General features: G+C 37.8%; 2 pseudogenes; both read left to right on the top strand.

The window, feature by feature from the left end:
• Nucleotides 1–3,369: 3,369 nt before the first annotated feature.
• Nucleotides 3,370–4,006, top strand: LOC143104411 (transcription factor HES-5-like; annotated as a pseudogene).
• A 4,574-nt stretch (nt 4,007–8,580) lies between these two features.
• LOC143104413 (transcription factor HES-5-like) lies at nt 8,581–9,217 on the top strand (annotated as a pseudogene).
• Nucleotides 9,218–12,891: the final 3,674 nt, after the last annotated feature.

The raw sequence follows: 12,891 nt of genomic DNA, 5'->3' as shown, positions 1-12,891 counted from the left end.
CTGTAATAACCACAAATAGCTTTGATATGAAGCTTCCATTGTCTTTTATAAAGACCTGTTATATTTGTCTCAGTAGAGATCAACCTGTTCAACAATGTCAATAGACAATAATTTTGTTCTAAGTTGTTACACATTTTTATTGATTTCAAATGGCTTAATTATCAAGCCAGAAAAGTACAATAAATCAATCTCTGCATATTTGACTCTCGCTTGTCTCTCTTTTATCAATAGTTACTATTAATAGTCATGTAGCTCTAGTTTAAGGAAAGTCAGACTTAAAAATAGTCAATAGACAGCTGTGTTAAGTAAATTCACTGTCAATTGCCAGCCTTTTTTAATCAACCACTCCTTGCTGTACATCATGAAGCCCAAACCTCACCCAAGCTTCCCCATAACTGTTTGCTTTTGTATCATAAAGAATGCATTGTTTACATATATTTTCTTAGCAGAAATCTAGCTAAACAGTGTGCGTAATAAAAGTCAACAAATAGTTACCTCTGCAGTAAAGTAACTTCAGAAGGTTCATTTCTTTATCCATATCATTAGTAAAAAAATAACAGTATGCTCAGATGGTCAGCATCTGTGGGCTGGAAAGTAGCTGTACCTGAATTTCAATTCCACATCATTTCATTATGAGAGCATTCCAACAACCTTGAGATTTGGAGATGTTTTTGCAACATGTTTAGCCAACTATTGGATCCAGTGGCACCTGTTGAAACACACTGTGATTTGATGTTCACGGTGTCTATGAAGAACCAAGCAATTATGTCACTGGGTAAGTAGTTGTGGCTTCCGGCTGTTTAAATTAGACAGTTCATGCTAGAAGCGGTTAGAGCTGACATGATAGTATACACTAAATTATGTATCTAACTGCTCTGGCATGTTTTCGTCTGTATAATTAAAACCCCTTTTGACTCTAGACATTCACAGAAATTAAGTACAAAAGTAGTAAAATACAGGATTATTTTACAATATTCCAATTAAATGCAAAATAGTTCTATCTATTTGTTTCTGATGTGTGTTGAAACCAACACAATTTCATCAACAGTGATAGACTGCGTCTACTATTGCATGCATGTTCAATGTTTTGGCAATGAAACCAAAATGCAGGATTGGTTCACTGATCTTTTCATTCATGCTGATCATATTGAAACATTACAGCTTTCAAAACACTATACAAATGTGATAGTGAAGGAAAATGTTATATCAAGTAGAAAAAGGCATCATCTTTGTTTTACAGTCGTCATACAGGCTCATAAAATATGCTTGAGTATGGCATTATGAATGTGGATAGTGTTTCTTGCCTTAAAGTATCATAATGAATTTGAAGAAATGTTATATCATATATTATTCATACTCGATGTTTGTTAAATCAAAACAATTCATAAATGTAATCTAATCCAGTGGTTGCATAGAAACTGAATTAGACCCCACTGCTCTCACTGTCAGCTGGGCAGCAGGGGGATGAAGCTCCTTGACTAATGTGGAGGGTAATGAGACACACTTCTATTGTTCCCCCGTTGAAGAGCAGAGAATGGAGAGAGTGTGGGAAAGCGTGGTGGACTCTCTCACAGACCTCCTGTGGGACAATAGACACAATGTTGAAACATCAGAATTTGCTTGGTGTTCTACAAAAAACTGTGATGCTAATGTCAGGGCAGAATCTGTAGAGCTCTTCAGTAAGAAAATAAAGGGTCAAATTAAATGATGTTTACTAAACAACATACATGTACTGTACATATACCTGTTTTGTATACAATTCTGATAACAAATGAGAAATGTTTCAGTTTGTTCATAACTGAAATGCATGCATCTCAAAGTCAGGAGGCCTGTAATAATGCTACCACGGGATGAAGGACACTCAACCTGAAGATCCATTGTAAACTGCTTAATTGTAGGTGAGAATAAATGTTTGCCTTGATGCCGTTATCCAGTCCTGATAAGGCACACTTCCATTATTCACAGGGGACTGTCAATGGTCAAAGTGTGGGAAAGCTCTGGAGAGGAGAGTCTCAGTTCCTGGTCATTGACATCCACAGTCCCACTGGTGATTCAACAAACACTCAAGGGAATAGGCGTGTGTGCTATACTAATAATCAGGGGCGTAGTGGTAAAATAAGAGGTGGGGTAAACTATGAATTCTGTGATGTGGTAAGGTGCACCATGCGGTATCAGATAATAATGAAATGATTCCTCAAAAAATTGCATATCATCAAGACTTTACTTTATGACCAACGTCAGACCCACGCACTGCAGTGTGTTCAAGCCAAGGTAAAAAGTTAGCATGCATGAATGGCATAATTAAAGAATCAAGAAGGAATCTCTAATGTACTGAGGAATGAGTACACTAGTCTCTGTGAGTATTAATGTATTCATGCAGAAACTAAAAAGTCTAAACTCTAATATGAATCCTTCTTCAAACCAACTCCAGTTTGGTCTTGAATTTTGACGTTGAAATCATGAATTTCCTGAATCACATCAAAGCTCAGCCAATAACATTCTTTCCCTCCAGATGGTTTGTGATGTCATTCTCTGAGCTGATAGTCACCATTCCTCAACATGGGTGATTAGAGAAGCTTTTGTAATGCATAGAGGCCTGAGTGTGGGAAACTCAAATGACCGCTCTACCAGCAACATGACAGAGGAGGACATCTGGTACATCTGCAGAACTCCTGAAGACAGAGGGAAGGGAATGTTCCGAAGACAATTTCCCCTCCATATTGTTACTTTCACAAAGATTTGTATTACAGACTACACTGCAGCAGTGCAGCAACATGGCAAAATTTGTCATTCCTATTGCATTTTTTTAATTCATGAGTTCACAAAAGCACAGACAGAGCTTGACAAAAGTGAAAGCTTGCATAAATGCATAAAAACTCCAAGAGTTTTTAGACTTGTTGTTGTTGGTGAATGTTTCAAGAATTCTGTAGTATAATTACTTAAAGATCTCAGATATGTTTTCTCAGCCAGTCATTAAAGGAGAGTGCACAATATGACTCTCAAACAGAAAGACTTTGACATACTGTAAATGAACACACCACCACACGTGTGTATACAGTGGAGAGCAACGTGTGCCCTGTCAGCATCATTGACCCCAACATCAGGCAGCAGATTAACTGTCCTCACAGGGTCAGTTCTTTCCCACATCCACACAGTGGGTCTGTGGGTCTCTCTCCATCACCCCCAACCCAGCACCTGTTCCCCTGAGGTTTGACCATTGTGCCCCAGCAATGGGAGAATCCAGCATGTGGCAGCTCCACACTCCTCATTGTCCTCTGCAGCTCAGCCATTGGCTGCTGACTGTGAGAAACTCCAACCAGCCCAAGACCCACACATTCATATGGAGATCTGGGAGTATAAATAGAGGACATGAAGCCAGTGCTGATCAGATTCACTCTAGACAGAGAGATCTACTGCAGCTACAGCAATGGCGCCTACAATCACTTCAACAGCAGATTACCCAAAGGAACACCTGAGTCTGAACCTTAAGGTAAATATTGTAACCAATCTCTTTCAGATTTTCCAAAAACGTTCATTGACTTCACACTCTGTGCATATTTAAAGACCAAATGTATTAATGACATTTACTTCCTATTTGCAGATAAGAAAACCCATTGTGGAGAAGATGCGCAGGGATCGCGTTAACAAAAGTATTGAGGACCTCAAGGATCTCCTGGGTCCACAGCTCCTCAACCAGCAGCCCGACTCCAAGCTGGAGAAAGCTGACATCCTGGAGATGACCGTTTGCCTCCTGAGACGACAGCTCCAGCATAACACTCGGCCTTCATCTGATGATGTTCTTCAGGGATTCTCCACGTGTGCCAAAGAAGATGTTCACTTCCTGTCAAAAAGTCATGGAACTGTGCTGAACCACTTCCAGACCCAGAAGCCGTCCTCTGATGAGGACATGCCAGATCAAGCCCTGCTTCAGTTTAGTGTGCTGAATCAGCACACACTGAACAAAGAGAAGAGTCCAGCCAAGAGCGCCCCCTGGAGGCCTTGGTAGAAAACTATGAAGTATAGTTCAACATGAACTAAGACTGTCATTGGTTAAACCTGCAAATGCAGGTGTTATGTTTTCTTTTTATCTGAAAAGATAATTTCCAGGAGCAAATATGGAATACCATATCTGTGATATGGACTGTCAATTGTCTTCAGCGAAGACTTTCTTACAAGTGGCAAGTTCTATAATTTGCAAAATAGCCATATTGGTGATATTTTCACAGCTGAAAATAATTGAAATACTATGTTATTGAAATAATCACTACACCCTGCTTACTTTTAAAGTAATCTGTTGTTTCTTAGGAAACTGCACTGACTTCATTAATGGAATTCTCTCAATGAGGGATTTTTTTTTATCTCAACAATGAGAAATGTGAAACTTTCTTAATAATTAAGAAACATGAATGTTGTGCTTCCAATTAAATGCATCTCTTATGTGCTGTAATAACCACAAATAGCTTTGAACAAAGAGAAGAGTCCAGCCAAGAGCGCCCCCTGGAGGCCTTGGTAGAAAACTATGAAGTATAGTTCAGCATGAACTAAGACTTTCATTGGTTAAGCCTGCAAAGCGTTATGTTTTCTTTTTATCTGAAAAGAATGTAAGATCATTTCCAGGAGGAAATATGGAATACCATATCTGTGATATGGACTATACCAATTGTCTTCAGCGAAGACTTTCTTACAAGTGGCAAGTTCTATAATTTGCAAAATAGCCATATTGGTGATATTTTCACAGCTGAAAATAACTCAAATGCTATGTTATTGAAATAATGACTACACCCTGTTTACTAAGTAAATTGTTGTCTCTTAGGAAACTGCACTGACTTCATTAATGGAGTTTTCTCAATGAGGGATTTTTTTTATCTCAACAATGAGAAATGTAAAACTTTCTTAACATTTAAGAAACATGAATGTTGTGCTTTCAATGAAATACATCTCTTATGTGCTGTAATAACCACAACTAGCATTGATGTAAAGCTTCCATTGTCTTTTATAAAGACCTGTTATGTTTGTCTCATTAGAGATCAACTTGTTGACTGATGTCACATAGACAATTTTGTTCTAAGATGTTAGAAACTGATTTAATTAATGGGAATTCTCAAGGAAGGAGGTTTTCTCACTTACCTTAACAATGGGAGAAATGTTAAACTTTCTTAACATTTAAGAAACTTGAATGTTGTGTTTTCAATGAAATGCATCTCTTATGTGCTGTAATAACCACAAATAGCTTTGATATGAAGCTTCCATTGTCTTTTATAAAGACCTGTTATATTTGTCTCAGTAGAGATCAACCTGTTCAACAATGTCAATAGACAATAATTTTGTTCTAAGTTGTTACACATTTTTATTGATTTCAAATGGCTTAATTATCAAGCCAGAAAAGTACAATAAATCAATCTCTGCATATTTGACTCTCGCTTGTCTCTCTTTTATCAATAGTTACTATTAATAGTCATGTAGCTCTAGTTTAAGGAAAGTCAGACTTAAAAATAGTCAATAGACAGCTGTGTTAAGTAAATTCACTGTCAATTGCCAGCCTTTTTTAATCAACCACTCCTTGCTGTACATCATGAAGCCCAAACCTCACCCAAGCTTCCCCATAACTGTTTGCTTTTGTATCATAAAGAATGCATTGTTTACATATATTTTCTTAGCAGAAATCTAGCTAAACAGTGTGCGTAATAAAAGTCAACAAATAGTTACCTCTGCAGTAAAGTAACTTCAGAAGGTTCATTTCTTTATCCATATCATTAGTAAAAAAATAACAGTATGCTCAGATGGTCAGCATCTGTGGGCTGGAAAGTAGCTGTACCTGAATTTCAATTCCACATCATTTCATTATGAGAGCATTCCAACAACCTTGAGATTTGGAGATGTTTTTGCAACATGTTTAGCCAACTATTGGATCCAGTGGCACCTGTTGAAACACACTGTGATTTGATGTTCACGGTGTCTATGAAGAACCAAGCAATTATGTCACTGGGTAAGTAGTTGTGGCTTCCGGCTGTTTAAATTAGACAGTTCATGCTAGAAGCGGTTAGAGCTGACATGATAGTATACACTAAATTATGTATCTAACTGCTCTGGCATGTTTTCGTCTGTATAATTAAAACCCCTTTTGACTCTAGACATTCACAGAAATTAAGTACAAAAGTAGTAAAATACAGGATTATTTTACAATATTCCAATTAAATGCAAAATAGTTCTATCTATTTGTTTCTGATGTGTGTTGAAACCAACACAATTTCATCAACAGTGATAGACTGCGTCTACTATTGCATGCATGTTCAATGTTTTGGCAATGAAACCAAAATGCAGGATTGGTTCACTGATCTTTTCATTCATGCTGATCATATTGAAACATTACAGCTTTCAAAACACTATACAAATGTGATAGTGAAGGAAAATGTTATATCAAGTAGAAAAAGGCATCATCTTTGTTTTACAGTCGTCATACAGGCTCATAAAATATGCTTGAGTATGGCATTATGAATGTGGATAGTGTTTCTTGCCTTAAAGTATCATAATGAATTTGAAGAAATGTTATATCATATATTATTCATACTCGATGTTTGTTAAATCAAAACAATTCATAAATGTAATCTAATCCAGTGGTTGCATAGAAACTGAATTAGACCCCACTGCTCTCACTGTCAGCTGGGCAGCAGGGGGATGAAGCTCCTTGACTAATGTGGAGGGTAATGAGACACACTTCTATTGTTCCCCCGTTGAAGAGCAGAGAATGGAGAGAGTGTGGGAAAGCGTGGTGGACTCTCTCACAGACCTCCTGTGGGACAATAGACACAATGTTGAAACATCAGAATTTGCTTGGTGTTCTACAAAAAACTGTGATGCTAATGTCAGGGCAGAATCTGTAGAGCTCTTCAGTAAGAAAATAAAGGGTCAAATTAAATGATGTTTACTAAACAACATACATGTACTGTACATATACCTGTTTTGTATACAATTCTGATAACAAATGAGAAATGTTTCAGTTTGTTCATAACTGAAATGCATGCATCTCAAAGTCAGGAGGCCTGTAATAATGCTACCACGGGATGAAGGACACTCAACCTGAAGATCCATTGTAAACTGCTTAATTGTAGGTGAGAATAAATGTTTGCCTTGATGCCGTTATCCAGTCCTGATAAGGCACACTTCCATTATTCACAGGGGACTGTCAATGGTCAAAGTGTGGGAAAGCTCTGGAGAGGAGAGTCTCAGTTCCTGGTCATTGACATCCACAGTCCCACTGGTGATTCAACAAACACTCAAGGGAATAGGCGTGTGTGCTATACTAATAATCAGGGGCGTAGTGGTAAAATAAGAGGTGGGGTAAACTATGAATTCTGTGATGTGGTAAGGTGCACCATGCGGTATCAGATAATAATGAAATGATTCCTCAAAAAATTGCATATCATCAAGACTTTACTTTATGACCAACGTCAGACCCACGCACTGCAGTGTGTTCAAGCCAAGGTAAAAAGTTAGCATGCATGAATGGCATAATTAAAGAATCAAGAAGGAATCTCTAATGTACTGAGGAATGAGTACACTAGTCTCTGTGAGTATTAATGTATTCATGCAGAAACTAAAAAGTCTAAACTCTAATATGAATCCTTCTTCAAACCAACTCCAGTTTGGTCTTGAATTTTGACGTTGAAATCATGAATTTCCTGAATCACATCAAAGCTCAGCCAATAACATTCTTTCCCTCCAGATGGTTTGTGATGTCATTCTCTGAGCTGATAGTCACCATTCCTCAACATGGGTGATTAGAGAAGCTTTTGTAATGCATAGAGGCCTGAGTGTGGGAAACTCAAATGACCGCTCTACCAGCAACATGACAGAGGAGGACATCTGGTACATCTGCAGAACTCCTGAAGACAGAGGGAAGGGAATGTTCCGAAGACAATTTCCCCTCCATATTGTTACTTTCACAAAGATTTGTATTACAGACTACACTGCAGCAGTGCAGCAACATGGCAAAATTTGTCATTCCTATTGCATTTTTTTAATTCATGAGTTCACAAAAGCACAGACAGAGCTTGACAAAAGTGAAAGCTTGCATAAATGCATAAAAACTCCAAGAGTTTTTAGACTTGTTGTTGTTGGTGAATGTTTCAAGAATTCTGTAGTATAATTACTTAAAGATCTCAGATATGTTTTCTCAGCCAGTCATTAAAGGAGAGTGCACAATATGACTCTCAAACAGAAAGACTTTGACATACTGTAAATGAACACACCACCACACGTGTGTATACAGTGGAGAGCAACGTGTGCCCTGTCAGCATCATTGACCCCAACATCAGGCAGCAGATTAACTGTCCTCACAGGGTCAGTTCTTTCCCACATCCACACAGTGGGTCTGTGGGTCTCTCTCCATCACCCCCAACCCAGCACCTGTTCCCCTGAGGTTTGACCATTGTGCCCCAGCAATGGGAGAATCCAGCATGTGGCAGCTCCACACTCCTCATTGTCCTCTGCAGCTCAGCCATTGGCTGCTGACTGTGAGAAACTCCAACCAGCCCAAGACCCACACATTCATATGGAGATCTGGGAGTATAAATAGAGGACATGAAGCCAGTGCTGATCAGATTCACTCTAGACAGAGAGATCTACTGCAGCTACAGCAATGGCGCCTACAATCACTTCAACAGCAGATTACCCAAAGGAACACCTGAGTCTGAACCTTAAGGTAAATATTGTAACCAATCTCTTTCAGATTTTCCAAAAACGTTCATTGACTTCACACTCTGTGCATATTTAAAGACCAAATGTATTAATGACATTTACTTCCTATTTGCAGATAAGAAAACCCATTGTGGAGAAGATGCGCAGGGATCGCGTTAACAAAAGTATTGAGGACCTCAAGGATCTCCTGGGTCCACAGCTCCTCAACCAGCAGCCCGACTCCAAGCTGGAGAAAGCTGACATCCTGGAGATGACCGTTTGCCTCCTGAGACGACAGCTCCAGCATAACACTCGGCCTTCATCTGATGATGTTCTTCAGGGATTCTCCACGTGTGCCAAAGAAGATGTTCACTTCCTGTCAAAAAGTCATGGAACTGTGCTGAACCACTTCCAGACCCAGAAGCCGTCCTCTGATGAGGACATGCCAGATCAAGCCCTGCTTCAGTTTAGTGTGCTGAATCAGCACACACTGAACAAAGAGAAGAGTCCAGCCAAGAGCGCCCCCTGGAGGCCTTGGTAGAAAACTATGAAGTATAGTTCAACATGAACTAAGACTGTCATTGGTTAAACCTGCAAATGCAGGTGTTATGTTTTCTTTTTATCTGAAAAGATAATTTCCAGGAGCAAATATGGAATACCATATCTGTGATATGGACTGTCAATTGTCTTCAGCGAAGACTTTCTTACAAGTGGCAAGTTCTATAATTTGCAAAATAGCCATATTGGTGATATTTTCACAGCTGAAAATAATTGAAATACTATGTTATTGAAATAATCACTACACCCTGCTTACTTTTAAAGTAATCTGTTGTTTCTTAGGAAACTGCACTGACTTCATTAATGGAATTCTCTCAATGAGGGATTTTTTTTTATCTCAACAATGAGAAATGTGAAACTTTCTTAATAATTAAGAAACATGAATGTTGTGCTTCCAATTAAATGCATCTCTTATGTGCTGTAATAACCACAAATAGCTTTGAACAAAGAGAAGAGTCCAGCCAAGAGCGCCCCCTGGAGGCCTTGGTAGAAAACTATGAAGTATAGTTCAGCATGAACTAAGACTTTCATTGGTTAAGCCTGCAAAGCGTTATGTTTTCTTTTTATCTGAAAAGAATGTAAGATCATTTCCAGGAGGAAATATGGAATACCATATCTGTGATATGGACTATACCAATTGTCTTCAGCGAAGACTTTCTTACAAGTGGCAAGTTCTATAATTTGCAAAATAGCCATATTGGTGATATTTTCACAGCTGAAAATAACTCAAATGCTATGTTATTGAAATAATGACTACACCCTGTTTACTAAGTAAATTGTTGTCTCTTAGGAAACTGCACTGACTTCATTAATGGAGTTTTCTCAATGAGGGATTTTTTTTATCTCAACAATGAGAAATGTAAAACTTTCTTAACATTTAAGAAACATGAATGTTGTGCTTTCAATGAAATACATCTCTTATGTGCTGTAATAACCACAACTAGCATTGATGTAAAGCTTCCATTGTCTTTTATAAAGACCTGTTATGTTTGTCTCATTAGAGATCAACTTGTTGACTGATGTCACATAGACAATTTTGTTCTAAGATGTTAGAAACTGATTTAATTAATGGGAATTCTCAAGGAAGGAGGTTTTCTCACTTACCTTAACAATGGGAGAAATGTTAAACTTTCTTAACATTTAAGAAACTTGAATGTTGTGTTTTCAATGAAATGCATCTCTTATGTGCTGTAATAACCACAAATAGCTTTGATATGAAGCTTCCATTGTCTTTTATAAAGACCTGTTATATTTGTCTCAGTAGAGATCAACCTGTTCAACAATGTCAATAGACAATAATTTTGTTCTAAGTTGTTACACATTTTTATTGATTTCAAATGGCTTAATTATCAAGCCAGAAAAGTACAATAAATCAATCTCTGCATATTTGACTCTCGCTTGTCTCTCTTTTATCAATAGTTACTATTAATAGTCATGTAGCTCTAGTTTAAGGAAAGTCAGACTTAAAAATAGTCAATAGACAGCTGTGTTAAGTAAATTCACTGTCAATTGCCAGCCTTTTTTAATCAACCACTCCTTGCTGTACATCATGAAGCCCAAACCTCACCCAAGCTTCCCCATAACTGTTTGCTTTTGTATCATAAAGAATGCATTGTTTACATATATTTTCTTAGCAGAAATCTAGCTAAACAGTGTGCGTAATAAAAGTCAACAAATAGTTACCTCTGCAGTAAAGTAACTTCAGAAGGTTCATTTCTTTATCCATATCATTAGTAAAAAAATAACAGTATGCTCAGATGGTCAGCATCTGTGGGCTGGAAAGTAGCTGTACCTGAATTTCAATTCCACATCATTTCATTATGAGAGCATTCCAACAACCTTGAGATTTGGAGATGTTTTTGCAACATGTTTAGCCAACTATTGGATCCAGTGGCACCTGTTGAAACACACTGTGATTTGATGTTCACGGTGTCTATGAAGAACCAAGCAATTATGTCACTGGGTAAGTAGTTGTGGCTTCCGGCTGTTTAAATTAGACAGTTCATGCTAGAAGCGGTTAGAGCTGACATGATAGTATACACTAAATTATGTATCTAACTGCTCTGGCATGTTTTCGTCTGTATAATTAAAACCCCTTTTGACTCTAGACATTCACAGAAATTAAGTACAAAAGTAGTAAAATACAGGATTATTTTACAATATTCCAATTAAATGCAAAATAGTTCTATCTATTTGTTTCTGATGTGTGTTGAAACCAACACAATTTCATCAACAGTGATAGACTGCGTCTACTATTGCATGCATGTTCAATGTTTTGGCAATGAAACCAAAATGCAGGATTGGTTCACTGATCTTTTCATTCATGCTGATCATATTGAAACATTACAGCTTTCAAAACACTATACAAATGTGATAGTGAAGGAAAATGTTATATCAAGTAGAAAAAGGCATCATCTTTGTTTTACAGTCGTCATACAGGCTCATAAAATATGCTTGAGTATGGCATTATGAATGTGGATAGTGTTTCTTGCCTTAAAGTATCATAATGAATTTGAAGAAATGTTATATCATATATTATTCATACTCGATGTTTGTTAAATCAAAACAATTCATAAATGTAATCTAATCCAGTGGTTGCATAGAAACTGAATTAGACCCCACTGCTCTCACTGTCAGCTGGGCAGCAGGGGGATGAAGCTCCTTGACTAATGTGGAGGGTAATGAGACACACTTCTATTGTTCCCCCGTTGAAGAGCAGAGAATGGAGAGAGTGTGGGAAAGCGTGGTGGACTCTCTCACAGACCTCCTGTGGGACAATAGACACAATGTTGAAACATCAGAATTTGCTTGGTGTTCTACAAAAAACTGTGATGCTAATGTCAGGGCAGAATCTGTAGAGCTCTTCAGTAAGAAAATAAAGGGTCAAATTAAATGATGTTTACTAAACAACATACATGTACTGTACATATACCTGTTTTGTATACAATTCTGATAACAAATGAGAAATGTTTCAGTTTGTTCATAACTGAAATGCATGCATCTCAAAGTCAGGAGGCCTGTAATAATGCTACCACTGGATGAAGGACACTCAACCTGAAGATCCATTGTAAACTGCTTAATTGTAGGTGAGAATAAATGTTTGCCTTGATGCCGTTATCCAGTCCTGATAAGGCACACTTCCATTATTCACAGGGGACTGTCAATGGTCAAAGTGTGGGAAAGCTCTGGAGAGGAGAGTCTCAGTTCCTGGTCATTGACATCCACAGTCCCACTGGTGATTCAACAAACACTCAAGGGAATAGGCGTGTGTGCTATACTAATAATCAGGGGCGTAGTGGTAAAATAAGAGGTGGGGTAAACTATGAATTCTGTGATGTGGTAAGGTGCACTATGCGGTATCAGATAATAATGAAATGATTCCTCAAAAAATTGCATATCATCAAGACTTTACTTTATGACCAACGTCAGACCCACGCACTGCAGTGTGTTCAAGCCAAGGTAAAAAGTTAGCATGCATGAATGGCATAATTAAAGAATCAAGAAGGAATCTCTAATGTACTGAGGAATGAGTACACTAGTCTCTGTGAGTATTAATGTATTCATGCAGAAACTAAAAAGTCTAAACTCTAATATGAATCCTTCTTCAAACCAACTCCAGTTTGGTCTTGAATTTTGACGTTGAAATCATGAATTTCC

The sequence above is a fragment of the Alosa pseudoharengus genome, unplaced genomic scaffold (assembly GCF_046254945.1).
Source record: "Alosa pseudoharengus isolate Yale_2024_CS ecotype anadromous, Long Island Sound unplaced genomic scaffold, YU_APseudo_1.1 YU_APseudo_1.1_scf_5, whole genome shotgun sequence".
Lineage (NCBI taxonomy): Eukaryota > Metazoa > Chordata > Actinopteri > Clupeiformes > Clupeidae > Alosa > Alosa pseudoharengus.
The sequence above is the reverse complement of the archived record's forward strand: the minus strand, read 5'-3'. Positions and strand labels throughout refer to the sequence as shown.